This window comes from Rhipicephalus sanguineus, chromosome 6 (assembly GCF_013339695.2).
Source record: "Rhipicephalus sanguineus isolate Rsan-2018 chromosome 6, BIME_Rsan_1.4, whole genome shotgun sequence".
NCBI classification, from domain to species: Eukaryota; Metazoa; Arthropoda; class Arachnida; order Ixodida; family Ixodidae; genus Rhipicephalus; species Rhipicephalus sanguineus.
In genome coordinates this window covers 76393333-76420317 of record NC_051181.1, presented here as the reverse complement: position 1 = coordinate 76420317, position 26985 = coordinate 76393333, and the positions used below count along the sequence as shown (strand labels likewise).

The following is a 26985-nucleotide window of genomic DNA, read 5'->3' as shown; positions in this document are numbered from 1 at the left end:
ACATGTAGAAAATGAAGGAGTATTTTATATATCTCACGCAGAAAATACGGACGCAGTCGTGGGACTACATTCATTAGCGGTAGGATACGTGCATTGTGGCTCTGTAGATTTCCCTTCATTGCCACAGAAAGTTGTCCCCGAGTATAGGAATACTTCGCTTTGACCCCCCCGCCCAATTTTTATAATTTTGCAGGTGTATATATTTTCACGTGGTCGTGACGTTGAAGAAGGCAGCAGTTAGCGGGTTCAAGACGAAAGTCTTCATTGGGGCGAGCTTTAGTCCGGAACGTGAAAGGTCAAGGTACAAGCAATACGCATCGTAGACTGATAGCGGCGAACAAAGCGTCCGCCGTCGGTAATCTGATCATCGCTGTAACGCGTCGTCTTTCATACGCCAGTCATCGAACCTTCCAGCGTTATCGCTGGTGCTCGCGCAAGCTCTCGAATAAACTTGACTGTTCGCGTCCTGCACGTAGTCTCAACAGAATGATCTCGAGCAATCGAGAAGCTTCCCGAACATTGCGACGCAGTCTGCGCCGATCGTTGTTAACAGTTTTTGTGGATGAAACCCGAATGCATCAAAATGAAGCAAGAAACGTCCGTGGCAATATGCGCACACAAGCACACGCACCTACATACATAAAGGGTGGTTGAACTCTCTCCCCCCCCACTCGCACACACACACCTTTTGAACATTTATGGGTATACTTAATAATTAAAAAACAGTGCACAAGAAAACGAAGACAAGAAAGAGACGGAAGACACAGAGCGCTGCTTTTTATTCATAACTGAAAGTTCATGAAAATTTATTCATGATATAATAATGATGATATTTCTGGATACGCTCCGGTGTGCTTGACATGTCGCACAGCATGCACGGCACGGGACATCAGTTCATGAGCCAGGTAAGCAGCGGGCGTTGCCTCGACTGTATCCGCTGTGAATGAGCCGCGAAGCAAAATAGGAAGGGAAGGGAGGTTGTGAGTATCACTACATTTGCGGCGACGTGAGTGTTGGTAGGCTGCACTGCAGCATGCGAGTTCGCATCCCTCATCAATCACTCATTAACTGAGCAAGATGCCTGGAAATAGGCGAGAAGGCTTAGCGAAACACAGTAAACATAAAGGAACGCCTGAGCAGAACTCAGTTTTTGTATACTCAGTTTAGCTTGGACGATTTTGAAGAAAAACGCCGCACCATAATTTAGGAGCGGTAAATTGGTCTCGCTGGTATTCCCAGGATTATAGTAATACTGAGTACAAAGAAGAGATGTGTGTTCACGGCTAGCTGACACGCAACCAGCGTCTATACAGGTAAAGAAGCTATATAGGTAATGTTCCCTAAGAAATGCCTCGCGTTTAGTAAGAATTGGTGCTAAATGGCGCTGTTGCGTGCGCCGATCACAGTCATGGTTAAACGCAACGGAAGCTGTACGTTGGAAAAAAATATCAGAGGCAGGAGGGCGGGGGGTGGGGCGCTGAGCCTCTTCGTTTCCGAGAATGAGACCCTCCTGCCTTCCCTCTTCTCCAGATCATCATCTACATGGTCAGCCCGAATACGTGCATTGCAGGGCCAGGGCCTCTGCCATGTGTCTCCAATTAAACAGGCATTGTACTCGCTGCGGCAACGCTACCTCGCCCCCCTTCCAAACACACATACACACACAGTCGACAATATAGCTGACCGGGTTTCTTCCCCCACTAGGGAAACACTTAGGGAGAGTAAACTAGGAATACAAAGAAACGGCCGAAGCAGCATGGCATACGCGATTGGTACGGCTGCGACGTTATTCGTATAGGTCGTCGGTTCGCCTCCCTCAGGCGACGACTTGTCCCTAACACAAATATTTTTCCCTGTTTCCTTGTGAGTTCTACATGCCAGTTAAAAGAAACACGACTATACCTCACTGAATTCTTTAGTTTCGCTGCCGGATACGACGCCGTTGATATGAACAAAAGTTCAAATACACTTGCTCCTCTTAGCTTCCGCAATTACACTTTTGGACATGCATGGAGCAAGGTGATTCGCTGAGGGTGAACACTCACCTCCGGCTACCTGGCGAGCCTTTACAGTGCACGTGAAAGCGGTGCTCCCCGGAAGGGGGCTTCCCTGTAAAAATGATGAAAGCGTCAACGTTTAGAGCAAACGCTAAAATTAGTCTGTTCTAAAACCCTAGCGTGAACAGTCCTGCATAAAAAAATGATGGCTGATCCCTCCGTCATAGGAATGGTTATTACGCGAAAGTTAAACGTGTCGTCAGAGAAGTAGTTTATTGTTTATAGTGCATCGGTATACGAGAGCTTGTACAATGTCCACTGTTCTTTGGCACCGCTTGATATGGCACCGCTTGATGTGGACGAGTCTCACTAACGTTGACGCCTAATGGCACATCTCCCTACCGACGACTAACGCCCATGATCAGGATTTAACCCTTGCGGTAGCTGAAGTTCTTAACATATACGTGGACACCGCATATGGTGAATCCCGCGCAAAGATGGCATCAACAAGCACATAATAAACACTGATACTCGATATGCACTCCTTCAAAGCGTCGTGAAATGAGAAGAGAAACGCTACGCGCGTCGTGTCGAATTCCCTCTAGCCTGGCCGTTACTTCTCACAGGGCGAGCGGGGAACGCGGTGCGGCAGCCATGCGAGTGTCGGAGAGCTATTTTTCGATATGGATGGATGCTATGAGCGAGGACTTAAGGTCCCTAGATAAAACAAGTTTTTTTATCTAGGGACCTTACGAGGACTGAGCTAAAGCTGCCACCTCACGGTGTCTTACAGCGTTGACGAAATTAAACTTGTATTGGAAACGCGTCGAATGGGATGGTCGTAGCAACGGCGTGTTTTTTTTTTGAGCATGGTGCCACAGATGTCACCGCCCCTTTTTATAAAGGGGACGCTCATAGCATCCGTCCATCCATCGAAGAGCACTGTGAAAGGAAAGCGTGAAAGATAAAAGGCGCGTTCATGTAGCCTGCGTAATGTGTTTGGTGGTAGCTCAGTGGCCTAAACGCCCACCAGCCATCGTCGCGGAACGAGAGGTCATGGGTTCGACTCCTGTAAACGGAACTTTTTCAATTTTGTTCTTTGCGATCTGATGGAGTTCATTTTGCTGACGTACTTCCGTGACGGAAATACGTCATGAAACTCTTGGTGGACCCGGCATGAAACACTTTCATGTTAAAAAATTGCGTATGATAATTTGAGGGAAATGAATCCGGAGAGAAACGTCAAATAGGGATTCGCCACTTATCGTCGCTCATACTTACAGGGTGTCCCAGCTGGCGTTAACCAAGAGGTCGTCGTCAATTTTTAGATGCGAAGCATCTCTTGCTCGGGGGTATGTCCCGCGGCCTGGGCGTTCGCACTCACACCACGCATACGCAACTTTCCCCCTTCCCTCTCTCCAACAGCTGCGCGTTACTCTTCTCTCCCAGCACCTGCTTACGCTTCTCCTGCGTTCTCGTTTGTGCTCTTGCGGCGCATGCGCTACTCTCCTCCTCTAGTCTCCTCTCCGCGGGAAGAGCGCTGCGGGCGTTCAGCCCAGCGCTTGCTTCAGTTGACTTCTCTGAAATGTGGGCTCGACATGCCGAAATTCTCTCCTGCGCAACGCAGCAATGAGCGCCAGCACCAGCGCATGCGCGTCTCCTCCCCCTCTCTCTCCTCTCCTACGCTGCCCTCTTCTCGCGCGCCTGTCGATCGCGTTCCCCGCTCGCCCTGTGAGAATTAACGGCCAGGCTAGAGGGTAGACACGACGCGCGTAGTGTTCATCATCGCGTTCCAGGACGCGAGCTCGGTAGCATGCCCGAGGTCGGTGTTGCGGAACGTCGACCGTAGCGGAACGTCGGCCGTAGTGCCGCCAGAAAGACGGATCCATGAGACTTCAACGAAATGCCTTTAATGGTGACAATCGAACACAAAAATGGTACACGATGATAGTGGTGCACGGACTCTTTGCTGCTAGCTGCGGAGACAGCAGCCCACTATCAATTCCTCTTCTTCGTCGTCTGCTGATCTCCGACATCCTCTGGGGCCTCAAATGTGGTGACATCCAGCTCTAGACTATGTAGCTTCTGCACTGGCCTTTTGACTACTTTGCCTCCCTGTAATCGCACTAAACAGGCGCGCACCACTCCACCATTTCCTCGGTGCACTTCTTGAACCCGGGCTAGTGGCCAGGATAACTTGGGCGTGTTAGGAATCACGATGTCGCCGACCTTTATGTTTCTTGAGTGATGCGCGGATGAGCGATGAGCAGATGGTAGCTGCAGCAAATATTCATGTTTCCATCGCTTCCAGAAGTCTTCCATCATTGTCGTCGATGTTGAAAACGGCACTGGTAGTCTTTGGCCCCGTGGCTTGTTACTTGTTTTGACAATGGTTTCCTTCTGGTAACGTCGTCAGTTGCTGGCCGACTAGGAAATGCGCTGGCGTGAGGGCTGCAGGTTCGCTGGCCTGATCACGACAATACGTTAGTGGCCATGAATTGAGCACCGCTTCAATCTCATTCAAGATGGTTGATAGTTCTTCTGCGCACAGACAGGTTGTAGATAAAGGTGTCTGTTTCTTTGGACCAACCCATTCCTAGAACTTTTCCTTGATGTCCAGCGCTATCCTGGGTAGGCGCATCGTTGGAGTCGAACAGTTGTTCCAGTTGTCTGCAGCTTGAGCTTCATTTCCTTAAAGGCATGTCAGCACTATCCATCAGTTCTTTCGTGCACGTGTAGAGATTCGCCGCTTCTTCCATGTCATTTGCTCCGAATAAGAGGTCATCCACGTAGAACGACTTCAAAAGTAGCTGTGCTGCTGCCATTTTCTCGGGATGGACTTTTGTCTTCAAGTGATGCTGGATAGTAGCCGTAAGCATGAATGAGCTAGCTGTAGATCCAAAGGGTACTCTGGTGATTCGCCAAATCTGTACATCTTCATTGAAAGGGACATCAGGTCTTTTGTCAAACCACATAAACCTGAACAGGTTACGGTCCTCTTTTCGTATCTCGACTTGCAAGAACGCATTGTCGATGTCTGCTGTCATTGGAACTAAATACCATCTGAAACGGAGAACCTTTAGTAGGTCCGGGTTTAGGTTTAGTCCAGTTTCAAGGCAACCGTTCAGAGATTTCTCTCCTTTGGCGTGAAACGACGCATCAAAGAACACGCGGAGCTTGGTGGTGAGTGAGTCCTCTCGAATGACCTCCCTGTGTGGCATGTAGTACGCAGGGCCATCCATTCATTCGTTGTCAAGTACAACTTCAGCACGGCCGGAAACAATGTATTGAAGAATCGCTGTATCGTATCTCTCGAGAAATCCTTCTGGCTTCGAGATACGTTTAACCAGACTTCGTAGTCGGGAAAGTGCGACGCTGTAGTTGTCTTGTAGCAGCTCTATATCCGGGTGTTAACGTGGCACGGCTACTTGGTACCGTTTTCCGATCTTTGTCATCTTACTCTCGGAAACAGACAAGGTGTCTGCATACCCGTGGGTTGCTTCCGTTGGTGCAATTCCCATGGCATCCAACATCCAAAAGGATTCCAGTATGTTTTGCTCCAATCCTTTGCTTTCTTCAGCTTGCATTTGCAGGACGCAGATCATCACCTCGGATGTTCCGCTTATGAAGCTCGTTTTTGCGACAGGACCTTGGAGCGTCCATCCGAGAGTGGTCTTGACCGCGACCAATCCTTGTAGTTCCGTGCTACGTATGATGTCGCCACGCACGATCTTCCACAGTTGATCAGATCCCATGAGCAGCCTAATGTCTTTTTCGACACACCCTGTAGGCGCAGTTTGCTCGTCTTCCAGCCGATAATCTTGCTCTCGCAATTTGGCTGCGAAGGAGCATTCCATTGCCGTGGCAGGGATGTCGTGGCAAATTACTGGCATGGCGATGGCTTCGATGACGTGCTTGTTGTAATCAAACTGGCTGCGTAGGCAAACCTCGACGACATTGCAATTTCTCACACGAGAAGGAGAATCTGATGCAAACGTGTTCACCGCAAGGCAAGCCTCTCTAAGGATTTTTAGTCCCAACCGTGTCACCAGGTTTTCCTTCATGAACGTGCGTTGACTGCCTCCGTCGAAGACGCCTCTGACATAAGACATCTCGTTGAAACCGACAATCCAAGAACGGAAGGTCTGTAAGTTGACGGCTTCGTCAAGTTGACAGCTTGAAACGGCAGTCGACCGCGGAGACTCTTCTTTTATTGGCTTAGTAGCATCAGAGACAACGTTGGGTGACTTCTCGCCTCTTGTCGCACGATAAACTGGGTCGCATATCGTTGTAGCATGCCTGCCTTTGCATGTCGTGCACCCCAACCTGCGCCGGCACTCGTTCGCGCGGTGGCCCTTCATAGTACATCGAGAGCACCGCATAAAGTTAGCCAGCCATTTTTTTTTCTGATATGGTCAAGGTAGCGCTGCATGCCTCGGTTTCATGCCTCTTAGACTTGCAAAAGAAACATTCGTTCCGTACTTGCTTTGATTCCTCGGATGCATGTAGGACCGATGATGACGGCACATGCTTTCTGTTGTTCCCGCTGCTTTTGATAGAGGACGTCGATGGAGCACATTGCTCTCTCGTTTCGAGCTCTATCTGTGCATATCGCAAGAGCTGCTCAAGTTTTTCGCAAGACGTTGTGGTTGCCTTTCCTGAAGCAGCGCGTCCCGTGCCTTGTGCTTCATCCTGGAGACGTCTATGGTGGTGGAACGCCACGATGATTTCTTGTGGCAAGGATTGAAGCATAACGTCGTAGAGCATCGCCGAAAAACTGCTAGTTGGGACGTCTAGGACGTTGAGACAGTGGACATTCAGCTGGACTGCGTCGTAAAGCCTTCGCAACTCCCTCGTATCCGATGGAGTGGTCACGGGCTGCAATTCACGAAGCGCTCTGAAGTGCTGCTGTACAATCCTGCTCTTGTCCCCGAAACTCTGCTTCAGCAGCTGGATAGCACTTTCATAACACGCTTCCGAGGTTGGTAGTCCGGCAATCGCAGCTGCTGCTTCACCTACCAAACAGTTGTGTGTAATGAAATTTATCCGTCGTACTCAGAGTTGGATTGGTGTGGACGGCTCCGTTGAATCTCTCCCAAAACGACGTCCATTGACACACCTCTCCAAGAAACGGCTTGATGGGCAGCGTTGGAAAACGAGGTCCAAAGCTCTGGGATACATCTGTCGTTGGGGCAGGCGGCGTGTTCAGCGTCGTCGAAGGAGAAGTCTGTCGCGTGTTACCGAGGCTGAGGTCTTCAAGCCGGCACCATAGGCGCGTCAGGGTCTCGAGTGCCTGGTCGTCATAATTCGCCGCAGACTCGTACTCCCTGTGAAGTTCCTCTGCCGGAATCACGTCCTCGAGCTCGGCATTGATCTTCCGAAGCTCGTCACGGCTTGCGACGAGCTTGTCGATAACCTTGCTTAACGCCGTTCGGTCGTTGCAGTCACTGTCCAACAACGTCGTCGCCTCATTCATGACTTTCGTTGACTGGGTTCGCCTAGCAGCACGTTTCGCTTTCAGGCGGTTCATGTCTGCTTAGGATCACGGCTTACTTGCTCGTAAGGTAGCGGGCTCCGCTCGTTACTTCCCTGGGTGCGGTTCCGATGAGAATCGGGTTGCTCCGGCTGCGGTTTCTGGTAGAAACTCATCGTCGTCGTCGCTCGTTGTCCACGTCGTTAGATTCGCTCGTTATCCCGTGGGTTTTCAGCACCATTTGTTGCGGAACGTCGGTCTTCTATCCGTAGCGCCGCCAGAAAGACGGATCCGTGAGACTTCAACGAAATGCCTTTAATGGTGACAATCGAACACAAAAATGGTACATGATGATACTGGTGAACGGACTTCTTGGCGCTAGCTGCGGAGACAGCAGCCCACTATCAATTCCTCTTCTTCGTCGTCTGCTGATCTCTGACAGTCGGTAGCATGCGCAATGAACGCCAACGGAACGCCAACGGAACGCGATCGTGCAAGTGCTCCAGCTTCGCATCGCCTCATGGTCCCCTTTAGCGGGAGATGGTGTGATTTTTTTCATATCCTTTGGTAATTACCAAAGTGAGTTAGTCCACAACAATTGTGCAGGCAGAAGAAGAATGTAGATAACCTAACTCTGTATAGGCACAATCTAATGAAACCGACATACAGTGAAGCGAAGGAAAGCAGAGGCAACATTGTTTGTAGTTTTTAACCGTAGCGTATGACATAAGAGGAAGGGATTGAGGTGTACGAAAAAGAAACTTGGCGCAGCTAGGGAACAACCTTAAATTCTTCGGATAAGGCGTCCGAAGCCCTACCAGTTGAGCTACTGCACCAGTCGTTCCTCTTCTCCGTCCACGTTATTCGGTATTTCTCTGTGTATAATCCTGAAAGTGTTAGCCAGCGCCACTCGTAGCCATGGCGGCGAGTCTGGAGCACTCCTTTTGAGCTAGATGGCGTCCAGTAGCACGTGGCGTCAGCTCAACAAGTATTTTTATAACAATGTTCTGTTCAGTAAACAGAACAAGAATTGTCGCAATATTTTTCCTTCGTCAGCAAAATAAAAATCACGCCATATCCACGGAATGAATGATGATAAGTGGGCGAAGCTCGAGAGGGGGAGATCATCAGTAAAACCGTAACCCTCCCGTGAAAGTTCGCCCATTACATCATTAAGAAAGACGTGAGACTGTGTGGTAATATACAAATCAACTTTTATTTTGTTCGTCTACTGTCTACAGCCACCTGCTCCATCCGGTGACTCGCTGCGAAAGAGGAAGCGCGTCAAGAGCGATTGCCTTTTATTGCGTCAGTCACGTGCGAGTGACGTCATCATGACGTCACTCACACTAGCGCCACCGGTCACAGAGGAAGGACAGACCCACGACATAGTAAAGAAGAAAGAGCACTACACAGGCGAACACGCACGAGAGTGTCACTCGTCAACGTCGTCTTCTTCTTCTACTGCATACCAGAACGCGCGCAGTAAAGAAGACAGAATGCCACACAGGCGAACACGCACGAGAGTCACTCGTCAACGTCGTCTTCTTCTGCTACTGCATACCAGAACTGCATACTAGCTCGTGAGAAGCGCGCGTTCTGGTATGCAGTAGAAGAAGATGACGTTGACGAGTGGTTACAAACCGGTCACAGAGGAAGGACAGACCCACGGCTTAAGGAGCTTCGCCCCTAAAACACAAGGGTTATTCTTTCTCGAGCAACTGTAACATAACTACAACTTGCGATGGTTGTCAAATCGTTGTTTATTGTGCTCTCATGAAACCCATAAGATGCCGTTAATTCCTTTTCCAGCACTGTAGCTCACTGTAGTATTGCGACAGCAACTATATGAACACTCTCGGCTGGTTTTTGCCGTCACCGTCTGTCGACGCCGTCATGTCCCGGATATGTATATGTATGTATACATAAATAAAAGCCACAGAGAAAAATGAATCTGAAGAAAAAATTTTCCGAAGCGCACCACCGGAATTCGAACCTTCGACCCCTCGCTCCGCAGCGCGCTGTCTTAAACAACTCGCCCACGCGCCTTTTTTTTTCTTTATTTCCGGCTGTACATCACAGAAATGAGGACAACAGAATTATGTTACAAGACACCACAAACATGTAGGCACACATCTACCGTCAACCACGGGATAAAAAACATTATGATTTAAAATTCCTTCATAGTAAGCAGGGGTTCTAGCCTAGCCAACCATGAAGGAACACATTCTTTTCTTTTTTTCTACCTCAAGAAACCGGGCCGTACTTTCTTGAAAATACTGTCTTGCTGGTCTTCTATCCGGGTCACAGTAAAATCCAGCCATTCGTTAGCGCCATATACTGTGCAAGCCAGTCATCATGATTAGGTCAAAAGGTAGTCCGTCCTCATTATCTATTGCTAAATACCGAATTCCATGAGGGTCTAACGGAAATTCTTTTTTTTTATTGTCCTCTGCAACACGTCCAAAAAGTACACCCCCTCCTAACAGTGCAGAAAGACGTGGTCAATTGTTTCAGGTTGGTTACATATTAAGAAATCGGAGCCCCATGGCATGTAGAAACCTCGATCCTCTAAAAAGGTTTTTACCGGTAGTGTTCCTGAGGGCAATTTAAAGAAGAAACATTTTGCATTTGGAGGTGCTTCCATTTTTTTTACTCGCTTAAGTACATTCTGACCCTTGCCGATTCTGATTCAGCCGGCGCCTCCTAGGCCTAAGTCCGGAGTTCTCGACTGTTCCTCATCTTCCCAGCATGGCCGCTCCTACAACATCAGCGGATCTCCTTCCTTCCCAGGTGACTCTTGAGCATCCTCACGTGCCTGAAATCTTCCGTGGGGAAGCGTATGAGGATGTCGAGGACTGGCTCGAACAGTTCGAACGGGTCGCTGTGGTGAATCGCTGGAACGAACAACAGAAGCTTGGCCGTGCCTATTTCGCGATGGAAAATAGCGCTCGCACATGGTACGAGAACCGGGAGCCTACTTTCCAAACTTGGGCCAATTTCCGCCACAAGCTCCTCGAAACATTCCAGAGCTCGGACCGGCGGGATCACGCACAGCAACTGATTGAAGCCCGCGTGCAAAAGCCCAACGAAACCGTTGCCATGTTCGCAGAGGACATGACTCGTCTGTTTCGCCGAGCTGACCCTGACATGCCCGAGTCGAAGAAGGTGCGTGATCTGATGCGGGGCGTCAAGGAACCGCTGTTCGCGGGCCTCGTACGAAATCCGCCGACAACAGTCGACGAATTTATAAAGGAGGCGACTGTTATTGAGCGGGCACTGCAGCAACGATGCCGCCACTTTGACCGCCTGCCCAACCACACGCCAATAAGTGCTGCGGCTCAGAACGCTGCCGTTGGCGAAAGTTCCCTGCGACAAACGATCCGGGAAATACTGCGTGAGGAACTTCGGGCCCTCGGCGTTCCTTCTACCGAGCCGCCAGTTGCGTCTGTCGCTGAAATCGTGCGCCAAGAGTTGCGGCAAGCCTTTACATCGCCCGCGCCATGTCCTGAGCAGCGTTCGCTCAGCTATGCTGAAGTGGTCCGTCGTCCTCCACCTTCACCTGAGGCAGCGCCCTTCCAGCCACCGCCCGCTCTCGTGCCTTGGTGGCAACGGGATTCTGCGAGACGACCACCAGTTCGCCGAACCGACTTGTGGCGCACGGCTGACCGTCGACCCCTTTGCTTCCACTGCGGGGAACTAGGCCACATTTCCCGCTACTGCCGTCATCGAGATGCTGGGTTTGGCAACTTTTCACGTCCAGCTTCTCTTCGCTTTGAAAACCGTCGCGCCCACGATGGTGACCGCTTGTCGACCAGCCAAGTACCTTCACCAAGTCGTCGTTGGCAATCTCCGTCACCTGTGCGTCACACTTCCCCGAACCGCCAGAGCTACGCTGACGTTACCAGAGGCCGTTCCCCGAGCCCGCGCCGGGAAAACTAACTGCTGCGACCTCCGGGGGCAAGGTTGCCAATCGTCGAGACGCCGAAAAGTCCCCCCTACCGCCGCAAGAAGACGATATGACGACGACGACGAATACTAATGCCGACGACGTCGTACGGGCCGATCTCAGTGTTCTCATAGACGGACACCCCGTGACAGCACTGGTTGACACAGGCGCTGACTTCTCGATTATGCGGCAAGAGCTCGCCGACCGCCTTCGGAAGGTCAAGACGCCGTGGACAGGGCCGCACATAAATGCTGGTGGTCAGCTAATGACTCCAACGGGTAAATGCACCGCTCGGCTTGTAATCGGCGATTCCAGCTTCGTCGCCACTTTTGTCCTTCTACCAGAATGTTGTAAAGAGCTCATTTTGGGTATGGATTTTCTGCGAGAGTACGACGCTGTCATCAACATACCGGACCGTATGGTGACGTTCTCCGCACATCCGTATGTCGACACCACCACGACCACCACTGACGACCGACACGAGCGTTTGCGAGTAGCCGACGATGTGACGCTCCCGCCGAGATCCTGCTGCCTTGTGTCTGTATCATGTGAGCGGCCGTGTCATAAGGATGTGATAGCGGAGCAAATAGCTACGCTATTGCTTACGCAAGGTGTTTCCGTCGCGAGAGGCATTCTGGCACTAGCTGGTGGGCAGGCAGAAGTACTCCTCACCAACTTCAGCAACGAGCGCCGTCACATCCAGGAGGGTACCGCAATTGCCTACTACGACGACATCGACCAAACGAGAGATTGTTTCGCTTTGCAACCTCATGACGCGACCACGCCTCCCTCGACTCCTTTGTCTGTCGACGTCAGTTCTACTCTGTCACCCTCTGATAGGCAGCGCCTACTGGAACTGATACACCAGTTCGAAGATTGTTATTCGTGTACATCAAAGGTCAGGCAAACACCATTGACCAAGCACCGAATCGTTGTTGAAGATAACACGAGACCGATCCGACAAAATCCCTACCGTGTGGCTCCAAAGAACGCGAGGAGATTCAAAAGCAAGTACAGAAGATGCTCCAGGATGACGTCATACAGCCTTCAAAAAGTCCTTGGGCATCTCCCGTGGTATTGGTTAAAAAGAAAGACGGCAGCTTGCGCTTCTGTATAGATTACCGCAAGTTAAACCAAGTCACGAAGAAAGACGTCTACCCGCTGCCACGCATAGACGATTCTCTGGATAGACTGCGGCATGCACGCTATTTCTCATCAATGGACCTACGAAGCGGCTATTGGCAGATAGAAGTCGATGAGCGCGATCGTGAGAAAACTGCTTTCGTGACGCCCGACGGTCTTTATGAATTTAAAGTCCTTCCATTCGGGTTATGTTCAGCGCCAGCCACTTTTCAGCGTTTGATGGACACCGTGCTCTCAGGCCTGAAATGGCAAACATGCTTGGTATATCTAGACGACGTTATTGTCTTCTCAGCTACATTTGAAGAACATCTAAACCGGTTATTCACAGTTCTCCAAGCTATACGTTCGGCTGGCCTGACGTTAAAACCAGAAAAATGTCATTTTGGCTTCAGTGAGCTTTCCTTCCTCGGCCACGTCGTAAGTCACGAGGGTGTTCGACCTGACCCAGCCAAAATAGACGCTGTTGCAAACTTTCCTGCACCACACAACAAAAAAGCAGTCAGGCGCTTCTTAGGACTATGTGCCTATTACCGACGATTCATCGCGGACTTTTCGTCTATTGCGGCACCTGTGACCCGACTCACACGAGAGGATGTTCCCTTTCTTTGGGGCGAAAAGGAACAAATGGCATTTACCGACTTACGTCAACGCCTCCAAACACCTCCAGTTCATGCGCACTTTGACCAGGAAGCGCCAACAGCACTTCACACCGACGCCAGCAATGTAGGCCTGGGCGCCGTACTGGTGCAGTGGCAAGACGGCACTGAAAAAGTGATAGCCTATGCCAGCCGAGCTCTCTCTCGCACCGAGGAGAACTACTCGACTACCGAGAAGGAATGTCTCGCTGTGGTGTGGGCAGTAATCAAATTTCGTCCATATTTGTACGGGCGCTCATTCAAGGTCGTCAGCGATCACCATTCGCTCTGCTGGCTCACTAACCTGAAAGACCCATCTGGCCGTTTGGCGCGCTGGAGCCTTCGGCTTCAAGAATTTGATATGAGCATAACTTATAAATCCGGAAAGAGGCATACTGACGCCGACTGCCTCTCGCGGTCGCCCGTCGAGCCTGCCGCCATTGATGACGAATCCGTGGACGCCGCATTCTTGGGAGTCGTCAACACGGCCACTATTTCACAAGAGCAGCGCGGCGACCCAGAGCTGCTTCCGCTCATCGATTTCTTGGAAGGACGACGTAAAGACGTGCCGCGAATTTTTGCCAGAGGACTGCCATCTTTTTGTTTACGGAACGACGTTCTCTACAAGAAGAACTTTTCTCCAAGCGGCAGCGCGTACTTGCTCGTCGTGCCTTCATCACTGCGAAAAGAAATTTTAGAAGCTTGCCATGACGAGGCCACTTCCGGTCACCTAGGCTACACCCGAACGTTGTCCCGACTGCGACGAAAGTACTACTGGCCAAAACTACCTGCTGCTGTAAAACATCACGTTCAGACTTGTGCTGACTGCCAAAGACGCAAAGCGCCCCCCGGTAAGCCAGCGGGCCTATTACATTCTGTAGAAGTACCAGCACGGCCATTCGCCCAAATTGGAATGGATTTCCTGGGCCCATTCCCAACTTCTACTGCAGGGAACCGATGGATCATTGTCGCCACTGATTACCTCTCTCGCTACGCGGAGACTGAAGCTATGCAGAGGGGCACAGCAGCAGAAGCGGCTCACTTCTTCATCGAAAACGTCGTTCTTGGGCACGGCGCCCCAACATGTCATCACCGACAGAGGAACTGCCTTCACGGCGGAACTTTTGGAGTCGGTTCTCAGGCTCAGTGGTACAGCTCACCGGAGAACGACTGCGTACCATCCCCAAACAAACGGACTAACGGAGCGCCTTAATAAGACCCTCGCAGACATGCTCTCCATGTACATCGACACGGAACATAAAACCTGGGACGAAATCTTGCCTTACGTGACCTTCGCCTATAATACCGCTCGACAGGAAACTACAGGAATGACACCGTTCAGTTTAATTCATGGTCGCGAGGTCACGACAACGTTGGACGCTATGCTGCCGCACGAGGGTGACGACATTGATACCGACGCCGAAGAAATTACTCAGCGCGCCGAGGAAGCCAGACAGCTTGCCCGCGTACGCATCTGTCATCAGCAACATAAAGATGCGAAACGGTACGACCTGCGACACAAATTCGTTACCTACACACCCGGCGACAAGGTATGGGTCTGGATCCCAATACGTCGACGCGGACTTTCTGAAAAACTGCTGAGACGATACTTTGGTCCCTACAGAGTCATCCGACGCTTGAACGACGTGAACTACGAGGTCGTTCCCGACAGTGATTGCGGTTCCAGTCGCCGGAAGCATTCACCCGAAGTCGTGCATGTCGTGCGGATGAAACCGTACCTGTCCAGCTAACTCTGGTTGGGTTCCAGTGCATATGTGCGCGCTTTTCTAAGTAGAGCGCCTGGGCTGCGCATCGGGACGATGCCTCTTTTGGAGGGAGGCAAATGCCACGTGCGTGCTATGAGAAAGACGAAGACGACAGCGAAAAGGCTCATACGCGTTTTACAGGAGCCAGAAAGAAGAAAGAAGAGGAACTCGCTTGCGCGCGGTATTAAAAAGACCGACCTGCTGTTCTCTCGATCTTGGCGTTACGACCTCTCTCTTGACGTCGCGACAATATTAAGAAATCGGAGCCCCATGGCATGTAGAAACCTCGATCCTCTAAAAAGGTTTTTACCGGTAGTGTTCCTGAGGGCAATTTAAAGAAGAAAGATTTTGCATTTGGAGGTGCTTCCATTTTTTTTTACTCGCTTAAGTACATTCTGACCCTTGCCAGCAGCATATAGCGCTTTGTACATTGGGATGGGCAACACACGATCACGTACATCCTTATAAAGTTCATTGAAGCCATAGCGCTGATAAGACGGGGACCACAGAAAGAGGACAGGACGTGCGTCCTGTCCTCTTTCTGTGGTCCCTGTCTTATCAGCGCTATGGCTTCAATGAACGTAACAAACCAACTAGTCCAAAAGTCTGTCCTCTTAGATTCCTTATAAAGCTTTTCTTTCCAACAGAAAAAAGGTACTCGGTTGAAAAGCGGACGCTCAAAAAACGGGCACTTTCCACAACTTCCTTCATATAGCCTTATACTGTACCTTTCATCGTTTGAGTGCTGACAACAAACTCGGGCAACAGTCGACCAAGTCTTATTTCGCACACTGTTGACAGGAAAGGGTCGCTTGCCTCACAGAAAAAGAAAAACCTATTTACCGACTGTTTTATGAACAGATGCGCCAGTCCAAGGCCGCCATTCTTTACCCATCTAAACAAATTTGTACGACTGCACCTTTCCCAGTTGGACCCCCACACAAATGTCGCAAACACCCTATGCATTTTCTGCACGTTGACCCTTGAACAGTACATAACTTGCATCACGTACCATAGCTTAGACACAAAAAACCAGTTGCAGACGGTAGCCCTAGCAAACATAGACAGATAATTTGTCCTCCACTTACTCGCTTTCTCACTTAATTCTTTTGTTTGCTGCTTCCAATAGTCATCAGTACTTTTGTATAACTCCAGCGGAACTCCGAGATACTTTACTGGCGTTTTGGTCCACTTAATGCTAGCAAAAAAATCAGGGGTTGAAGGCCACGCGCCATGCCAGAACCCCAGGCACTTTCCCCAGTTTATGTGACTTCCTGTAATATCAGCGAAAGATTTATAAACTTTTAGTGATTCTTCAATGCCTTCTTAAGAAGTACTACATATCGCAACATCATCAGCATACACGAGTAATTTGACCTCTGAGGATTGTAATTGAAAACCACTAACAACATTGTTCTGGAGTATTGACAGACATAATGTTTCGATGTAGATGCTAACAAACAGTGGATTGACAGGGCAGCCTTGACGAACGGAACGCTCAATTTTAATGGGGGGTCCCACTGTCTTGTTTATTATTAGTCTTGTACTACCATTCCGATATGCCAGTGCAACACCGTCAGAAATTATTTTACCAACATTATTGTGCTCCAATACTGCAAACAAAATAACATGGGCGACACAATTAAAAGCCTTCTCCAGATCCAGCTGGAGTACAGTTACACCAGCTTGAATCATGTCAACACACTCCAGAACTGACCACATTCTATAAACATTTGTTACTAAGGAACGACCTTTGATTCCGCACGTTTGGTGTGGACCGACAATATCTTTTATTACTGACTGAAGTCTAGCCGCCAAAATTTTCATTAAAATCTTGTAGTCTACATTTGTCAGTGCGATTGGTCTGTACGCCGTGACTAGCCGCGGAAACATGATGAACGAAGATGAAGACGCAGGGTACCAGATTATTTTGCCCCCACTGCCAAAAGGACGCGTCGCGCAAAACACCGTGTGCGTGGTAGGCCATATCGAGTGGAAGATTCCCGAGACGCGCTTGGCCCTACAGGACTGCTGCCAGAGATGTTAGCCCTGGGGGCCTACCAGATAAACCATGTCTGGGCTGTCACCATGAGCAACGCAGACGCTACGAAACGCTTGCTGGACCAGGACTCGCCGGCGCGCCTCCGGCTGCGTAGCATAACAACGGCGAGCTATTTATATACACCATTTAAAGAGCTCGGGGTGCTTCAGTATGTGTAGTATAGTGTACTAGAATAATTTATTTTAGTACACTATAATGTGTAGTATCACCCGCGAAATTGCCAGAAGGGCGCGCTTAAAGCAACGCTTCTACTAGTGTGCCTCGATGAACGCGCATCAAGGCACCCTACGCTTCTACATTTTTCTTCAGACGCGCACTAAAAGGTGGCCCCTTTCTGTAGCCACTGACGATGTGGAACGCCGAGTAAACTAGTAAAAGTAAGGTCCCTAGATAAAACAAGTTTTCAAGGTAGCGACACCCTTCCTTTTCCTCCTCGCTTATATACCTGGAGCGCCCCCAAGAAGGGTCAAAGCGTGCATAAAAAAGGGAATGTTTGTGTTCAGTTATTACGGCGGATAGAAATATTTATAGCAAATGAAAAGTAAATGAGACGTAGGATAAAAGGTTACTTAGTTGAATATAAGCGGTACAACATAAGAAGAAGCGTGATGTGTGTTACCCAACTGGCAACGTTGTTATAGTTTTATATTTCACACCATTATCCATGGCGTCTCGCATCGTACGTCGTAGTTCGTCCCGGTTCCTCCACTTCTCCGAATGTGTTTTGCTCGTGAATATGATGTGGCACAGTTAACGTGCTTCTTGCTGGATCCTGTGATCCTGACTGACCACAGGGCAGCACCTTGTTGTGACGTTGTGACGAGTGATCATAGCCGCTTGTGCGCACACAGGCAAAAACCGTGGCCAGACTAGAACGAACGCTTGACCAGCAGCATTGCGATGACAGTTTTTTCTGGAAAAATACATCCATTTTCGCAATCATGATGCCAGGCAATCGTGGTGCATGTTTTATTATCTGGGTGACTACGGAAGAGACCGCGGCACCGCAATGCGGGTGCACGCAACTTAACGACAAGTGGGGTTCTACCAGTTTGGTGTCCCGAAGTGATGAACATTGCGACCATGTCGTCGCCCTACCATCAGCGGCAAGTACCAGAAACAGACTTAAAAAGCGTTGGCACAGCGTCGCGTTTGAGCCTGTTTACACCGCGTTCAAGAGCAAGTGACTCGAACTGGTCTGGCATGAAATGTCCCTGAAAGTGCAGCCACTTCAGCTGTATTCAACTGTACGTGCATACGCACAAATATTTGTAACGAATTTCACGTACTAGACGCGCGTTAGACGCGCGTTCTGTAGCGTTTCAACAAAAGGCGACAAATCAACTCGCCTCGCAAAGCCGCGTCTACGGCGTTGCACGGAAGTCCTCGCGTCAAATATTTTGTAGCCACACTTCACGGCGTGCCCTATTCCGGATACCACGAGGTATGTTGTAGAGGGAAAAACCGCCTTCTGTTTTGTTGCTGCAGCCGACAGCACAGTACTTGACATATTCAAAATTCACGGCGAAGCATGTTCGGCCGACTTGGCGTCAACTGGAACGCTCCTCTTCTGCAGCTTGTCTTGGATACGATTTCGTCTTTCGTCGCGGCAAGAATCCGACTGGAACCATATGCACATGCGCACTCGTTTTGAACCTTTTGCTTTATAATAAATATCACCACCATCCACTAACAGCATCACGTGCAACGAATTCACCAATCACAGACGCAAATGATGGAGAAAAGGAGGGGTAGGCGCGAGAGTGAGGAGGAAGGCGCAATGAGCAATGAGTGTCGCTACCTTAGTAAAAGATGCGTCTAACGCCACCGCGCGGCAGGAGACGCGGAGGGGTCCCTGCACGCGCCGCAGTTTTAAAGAAAAAGAAGTTCAGAGCATTGGGTTGGATCGCGCTGCACAAACACGAAGAAGTAACAACCGCAACAGTTAGTTCGCGCTCGTGCTGTGTGTGCCTGTGCGTTCTTTTCGAGCGTCCTTCCTTGTGTTTGAGCAGTGCGCTGCAAGTGTCGAGCTGTGACCGTTGTTAGTTCGCGGTCGTCCTGTGTGTGTTCTTTTCGCCACTCCATTGCGCTCGAGCGGCGTGTTGCAAGTACTGAGCTGCTTGCCGTTCTTCGTGTGACATTCTAATTTGTTGCTATCGCATTCATTGCTTCGCCGTTGCAGCGAAACTGTGACCTTTTTTTTTACATTTGGCGAAGTCCCTACGTTGTTTCTAAACGCTCGAAATTCCCCACATCTAACACAATGTAAACATTCATCGCAGTTCGTATACAGCGTGATTCCTACTTCAATGAAATGTGAATAATGAGTTATGCATTGTTCAATTAATCGAGGTTGCTTGAAAAACCGACTGCGCGCCTCGAATAATGAATTGAAAGTGCGAGAAAAGTGCTGGCCGAATGTACAATAATCCTTCAGTCATCAAACTGTGTCCCACAGTAGGCGATCGCAGAGAAAAATGCACATCATCTCCCCCTACGGGCAACCATGGTGGGATGCGAAAGCATCACGGGGGGGGGGGGGGGTGCGCATCGAGTTTCCGTTTCTCCTATGTGACTTATGAGACAGTGGTTGTCGAGGCGTTTGAATTACCGCTTGCCGACGCTGACGTTTACGTTCGGCTTCCCGAGCCTTCCTCTGCTCCGCGGCGGTGGAGCTGCCGCTGCAACTAGCGCCGACATTGACGTTGTTCATGGCGTTTCGCACACCGTTGCACAGAGAGAGAATGACGGAAGCACAGCGAACGCGCGCTTTCGCAGCCTCGCAGCTTCGAGATTCGTTTGTCGGCGTTGCCGTTTACGTTCAGCTTCGCGAGCGTCCATAGCGCCGTTGCGAAGGAGAGTGCAACGGGAGCGAGCGCGCGCCGCATTATATACGAGCGCACAGCTGTGGCGGAGAGAGAGAAACGGGAGAGGAGAAACGAAGCGGAGGCATGCAGCGCTCACGCCACCTCCTCCCACCTCCTCGCGTGAGCGCGAGGAGAGGGGGGAGGGTTGGCGCATGCGCAGTATGGGTGCGGACGCCGGAGAACAGACACTGCCCCGGGCATAAGATGCTTTCGCATCTAAAAGAACATGCGTAAATTCGGGTGCAAGGTCCCCGTTAAGCACCGAAAAGAGGCAGCAACATCCACGGGCAAATATCCAGACAGTGATTGTATCGGACAAATGAGAGACGCACCAGCGGCAAGTGCAGCACCTTGGCGCGTGCGAGGCGCACACTATACGAACTATGCTTGTGGCAATTGTGAAATGAGCGAATCGCAATATGCCAGGCTAGCGAAGAGAACCCGGAACCGAACTGAAATACATCGCAGAGACGTCGTAGACGGTGTCATATATGGCTGCTTCTTCTACTCCAAAGGCTGCCACGACGGTCCAATGGCAACATGCACTGTGCGAATTGCATTCGTTAACGTCCAAAAGAGCCTCTTTGAAGAGCTGTATCTCTTGAATACGGTCTGCTGAATACAATCTGAATACAGTCTTCTTGAATGCAGTCTGAATACAGTCTTGAATACAGTATATTCAAAAGAGCCGTATCTGCTTGTGTGGCGACAGGTTTCACTTCCGTGTTTTGGACGACTCTGAATAATGAATGATCGACCATCATTTTTTTTCTAACGATGTCCTTTGTGACTTTAAGGGTTTACTCGGTATGGTGCATCAGTGCTTGAAAATTTTATGGTTCACTCCCACGTAGAGATATATCTCTCGTGGCTTTGGTCAGCGATGCAGAGCGGTGCGCTGTCTACATACTCAATATCGCTTTATATAATACGCACAGAAACATGACGTTTGACGCCGACGCTATAAACTAAGCCCCGCGACAACTTACCTCAATGTCGACTCGGTCTTCCAAACACATCCACTTCCTCTCTGTATTTGTTTCCTCGCGCTCACGAAGAAAAGTCGATGCCTTTTCGTATTCAGTCCAGCGGCGCCCATCGCTGGGTGTAGCCCAGAAGCGTCCATGTGGCTCCCCTGTACACCGCCACAAAAGCGCAATTATTATCTCAGTGACTGCGTTTGTTAGAACAACACAAAGCTGAAGTAGTTTGTAGATATTCAAGACAGAAGAATGCAACGCATGCAGACACAATTAGGTGAAGAGATGCAGGCAACACGAACGTCCCTTATCAACTTGAATGTCGCTCTGTCACGGAAAACAAGGTATAGACAGGCAGAGGTAAGTTTTGTGGCTACCTTGTTTTCTGCCACAGTGTCACTTTTCAGTTAGTAGTGGGCGTCTGTCTCGTCTGTTTCGCTCCTCTACGATGAATTCCTCCCTTGCTTTGATTCTTTCACGTCGAACAGATAATAAAGTATCCTCAAACGGCCCCACAGATTGCACTCCTTTTTCGTCCCTGTGGACGCTGTAACATCAAGGGTGAGTGAAAATCACACTCAGGAGCCGTATTTTGTAAATATTCGGTTTTTAGAAAGAGCTCGCTTTGCCAACACGCGACTGGGTGAAGCCATCGTCATGTTTCCGCGGCGACAGCATCGCACGGTCGGCAAAGCGAGCTCTTCGAAAACCGAATCGTTACGGAATACGGTCACAAGATACAGTTCTTTCAAAGGGTGCCGCAGGAGAATTGGGCACTGTAAACAAACGAGAGTCGTGCGTAGATCCGTCCGTGGCGATATCGTCTCTTTGAATTCTGAAACGGAACCGTGACGTGAAAAACGGTTGACATTCCACGTGAAGAATCATAAGAAATGGGTGCGCCTTTTCCAAAGAAATTCGCCTTCGAACGAGCGTCAAAGCCATACGCCAGCGGACCACAGCTTCAAATGCCACTCACCGTGCATGTTAAGGAAATTAAGTTCACCATCCAGGTATGCAGCGGGCGCCGCCGCCACTGTAGCTGCTGTGAATGAGCCGTGAGACCAAATGTGTGGTAAGAGAAGGGAGGTTGTTAGTCTGGCAACATTTGCACCGGCGCAAATTTTGGTAGGCTACACTGCAGCATACGAGTTCGCGTCTCATCGACCATTCACTAATAGTGCGCGATGTCCGCAAATGGCGAGAAGGCAATCAAAACACGATAAATCAACGGTTAAGCAACGGTCTGATTTTGATGATATGGAATGATATGTTGATGAACTAAAAGAGTGCATCTTAATTGCAGAAATGGTATAAGGGCAACGCTCAACAGAACCAAAGCTTTTGCGAGATATGGTACGTCTTGCAGTGATACTGCGAAATGCTGACTGTAACGACATGGCCGCTGGATTTGCGTGACCACGCTTCTTTAGGCCATTGCAGAAAACACTTGCGCTGAACAAACTTCGAGCACGGGGCAAACGGGCGCAGCCCTATAGGATGCACGAATGGTATAACTAGGCCTTGACACTCGTTAATTCGTAGGCTCTGGGTTCGGTTACCATTGGTGACGACTTCTTACCACGCACTCTTTTATTCTTCCTTGTCAATTCTTCACATCAATTAAAAACACAAGTGCTCCCTTTAGTTTCGCTGTTTGTTCCATATGATGCTGTTGCTATGAAGAAACGTTCGAAATATGCTTTGCATCTCAATATCTCCAATGACTCGTTTGGTGTTATCCGAAGCAAGGTGATATGCTGAAGGTAAACACTTACCTTCGTCAATGCAGCGAGCCCCTCGAATGTCCGAGTAAGCGTTACTCTCACTACCAGGGCTTCCCTGTGAAAATTGTCAAAGCTTCAGCTGTTAAGGCAAGCGCTGTAATATTTTCTAAGCTCTAAACTGCACAGCACTTCACGCAAAAAGAAAAGATACATGTGACACCCAGGGTGAAATAAATATGTAAAGAGATATCAAACATAAAGTCTTCGCCACCATATATTCGAAAACTTCGAATATCGTATCAACTATTGCCCTACATAGAATCGGCGTTCGGTTCGAACAGCCGCTACTCGTACGTACGATTATTGTTTGAATAGAATAATGACATTTCAAAATGTTAACCCCGTCCAAGTAAACACAAAATGAGTGAGAAAGTAAGCGAAGTTTCATGTGCGTGGGCGCAGCACAGCACGAAATATTCACGAAAGCCTGCGCAACGCTGCAGAATACGTCACTCGCGGGACCTTGTAAATCGCTCATTATGCACCATTCGCGCTCTGAATGCTGAAATTACGGATGCTAAGGATGTGAAAATTGCTTTACAGCAATCGTAAAAGCGGCTGTTCACTATACAAAGCATATCTGATGTTCGATTCGCTTCGCTTGTGGCACAATTTGATTTGGTTTCAAAATTTACTATTTGCGAGCCCCTATTCATCGCTTCTTACACATTCGAACGCGATTGAACTTACACGACTAGAATGCGCGCGCTTAACTGGAAAAACGGCTTACACTAACAATTACGTACGCGTCAGATTTGACAGCGGTATTCATCAATGTCATCTCCGAAACGTTGCTGAAGATGCGGATTTCGCGCGTATTTTGCATATCTTATTCGCGTTTATCACAACTCTTCAAACACAGTAATTCATCAGCTGTTCGAGACCTTGCAAAACCGAAACCTGGACGATTAAGGTGCCACAGCCAAGCAGCTAGCATGGGACTAAGTCTCGCTTTCTGCGGTCGCCCTTGAATACTGACGTGAGTGAATAAGTGAGTGCTTAACTATACCTCTTCCTAATCACTCTAGGTACACTGCCTTATTTTGCTCCAGTGAAGCGTTTTCTATTGTCAGAAGGCCGTTTTGATGCAGTTCAGATTCATATCGTGTACCCTTAGCCACCTCGTCATAGTTATCGATATCTGGCTTCCTCGGTCGGTTCAAAGCTGCGTCCATCAAGGATTGGATCGCACTATTCCCCGTAATGCCATCCTCATTTACAATGGAGGACAACGACGAAGTCATCCGTAGTCATGCTATCGATTGCCTTATACCACTGTCACACGGACAATTTTGATCGCGATTTGCTCTTATATGCGGATCAAAATCCTTGATAGTGATTGGCTCCTCTACGCGAAACGGAGAAGGGAGCCAATCACTGTTTTGAAATTTGATGCCGATGGGGGCTTGATCGCGATCATCAGTGCACCGTGTGACACCGGTATTAGGAATAGGCAAAGCTCGTCGAGCGTATACCATCGCCACCCGAAAATGTCAAAAGTTTCTCACGAGGTTTTCTAGACAAAGGTTTCAGCGCCCGTTTCTAAGCCGCCTGGGTAATTGCTGGACGTTGAATTATCGCCTGAGGTGTCATGGCGCCGACTTGATTGTGACGCCCAGCCCGCCATATGCAGGCGACACGTCTTGGAAGTTCCATAATATATTAGCATTTTAATACTAGTTCCGAGAATGTCCAGAGACTGCGGACTCTTGTCTATCAATTATTTCTCAAATCTACACATAATGCTGTCGCTTAGCATGTATGAATGAGCAGCGATTAGGGTTGCTAACTTACGTCTTCGTGGTACTATAGCAGCGCCGTAGCAGTGCCCAGAAACACTTGTGTATGCTTCGCATTCTTCCCAGTGCTGTTGCACTTAGTGTCGACTTGATTCGCCGGCATGGAGGGTATCTTAATACCGCAGCACGATAACGCATGAAACTAGCTTACAGCATCAGTCCCACACCTCCTCAAGCGAATAGAAGTATCGCAAAATGTAAATATCTCCACATATAGTGTACAAGCAACCAGCTCCTTAGTCAGCAACATTCGAAGCTTGCGCATTGAGGAGCTGGGTGGTAGCAAGCGCGGGTCTCGCTACCGATCGGACTTAGTGGCCCAAGTTTGCGACAGGTCCCAAGTTGAGGTCTGAGGTTATAACTCGTAACAAGCAAGCAGGCTCTGGGCCAAGGCGACTAAGGCATGCACGTCATGACAGCCTTGGATAGACCCGGGAGGGCAGCGGAGGCATAGGCGGTCGCTGGAGCCTGTGGTCAAGCTGCAGCTTGGTGTCATGGATGAGGCAGGGAGAGGGAAGAACCAGGTGAGCAGCTGAGCCATGACCACACAAGTCCGATAGGAGGAGATTTAGTAGTCCAGCTCCACGAAGAACGATCTCATTCTCACCCGTTGGCCACAGTTTTTGCAGCAGAACCTTGCAGTTGGCTTTTCAGGCCTAGTCTCTCGAAAGGAGAAAACCGTCAGACTCAGGTATTTGTGTCTGATTTTTTAAATTATTATTCGAAGCTCTGAGTGCGTTGCCATGAGCGGATTAATGTTGGCGGATGTTGGCGGATTAACCACGCTGCGGCACTTCGCTGCAGTGACCCGTGCGCAGTATGTGAAATGAGGCAGACGCTATAATCCAAGCCGCTGCGACAACTTGCCTCAATGTCGACGTCCTGCACGTGCAGCTCGTGGCTACTTTGTGAATTTGTTTCCTTGCGGTGACGAACAAAAGGCCATGCGCACTCGCTGTCAGTTTCCAACCAGGGTTGCCCTTCACCAGAAAGGAACTCAGACGGACTCCACGGTCTTCCACGTACCTCCCCTGTTCACGTTCAAAGAACGCAATAGCATCAGTGATTTGCTCCGCTAGGACGATGTAAAGTTGAGGTAGTTGGTAGTGATTCAATGTAGAGCAAAATAACGCGTGCAGGCATGGGCGTTATCAAGCACAGAGATACAACACGAACGCCCACCATCAACATAAAGGTCGCACTGTCGGAGAAAAGAAGTTATAGGAACGCGCAGGTAAGTATCGTGTCTAGCTTTTTTTTCTGTTACAGCGTGACATTTAAATTGGTATTGCGTGTCTGTCTCCTCTGCCTCGCATCTCTTCTCTTATCTATGATGAATTTCACCGTTACATGGATTCATCCGCTTCTCGCGGATAACAATAAAGTCTCCTCAAACGGCCCCACAAGCTGTATTGTTTTTTCGTCTTTGTGGTCGATGCAACATCAAGCGTGGATTACTATCACGCGCGAGAGCTGCATTTTGTAAACCTTTGGTTTCTGAAGAGCTCCCTTCACAACACGCGACTGGATGACACCATCCTCACGACCCCGCCACGGCCCCCGCGGCGACGGGTCCCCCAGTCCCGTATTGGCAAAGCGAGCTCTTCGAAAACCGAGACGTTAGAGAATACGGCCCCAAGATACTGATCTTTTAAAAGGTCTCATAGCAGAAATGACCATTGGGTGATTCCACGCCAAACGACCTAGCCATTTCGGCGACCATCTCAAATGCACTAGCAAATAATTGTGTTCATTTTTATGATTTGTTTTATTTATACATACTGTCAATCCCAGAGCGATTATAACATTTGGACAATTTAAGACAGTGATTTAGTACAGTCAAAGGAAAAAAGAAAGTAAGAAAACATACAAGAACGTTTTTCAAAGTACAAACACATTGGTACTGTAAATAAGAACAAAAAAATCACGTAACACTGTATTAGGTTTGCGAGGCCTAAATAAGATAAAAAAATCACGTAGCACCGTATTTAGTTTGCGAGGCTTTCAAGTCTCATTCTACAAGTTTTGAGAAAGTGGCTAAAGATGTGCTACTGGTAATAGAGGGGGACAGGTTATTCCATTCTCTGATCGCCAACGGGAAGAACGAGAATTCGAAAACATCGGTGTGAAATGTGTAAGGGGCAAGGGTATGAGGGTATTTGTGGCAGGTAGTTCTACTGCGGATAGCTTTATGTAGCGGGAGTTGTCTGTTTAGGTGATTGTGTAACAGATGGTACATTAGCTTTAAGCATGTCAATAATGCCCCATTTTTTGTGGTTAGCAGTCCAGCCTTCTTAAACAATTCCGTTGGCGAATCTGTTCGGTTAAATTTATCTAAGATGACCCTAAGCGCTTTTCGTTGAACACCTTTGAGCTTGCTGGTTAGTTTTCTTGTGTACGGGAACCAGGCAGTGTTTGCGCACTCCAGGATGGGCCGGATAAGTGTATTATAGGCCAATAACTTTGTGTCTGGTGGTGGTTGCTGTAATCGCCTTCTTGTAAATAAGTCTTTTTAGCGCAGATGATG

At 49.2% G+C, this 26985-nt stretch overlaps 1 long non-coding RNA gene across 2 annotated transcripts in view; it reads right to left on the bottom strand.

The window, feature by feature from the left end:
• Window positions 1-22716, bottom strand: part of LOC119397931 (uncharacterized) — a 452016-nt gene extending 429300 nt beyond the window's left edge. Inside the window, exons 1-2 of one of the 2 annotated variants that reach the window (XR_007416537.1) lie at window positions 22651-22716; window positions 2046-2109 (exon numbers count right to left, since the gene is read on the bottom strand). This is a non-coding gene — a long non-coding RNA (uncharacterized LOC119397931). The remainder of the gene's footprint in view (window positions 1-2045; window positions 2110-22650) is intronic. The other variant, XR_007416536.1, reaches the window with a different exon arrangement.
• Between the last annotated feature and the right edge of the window lie 4269 nt (window positions 22717-26985).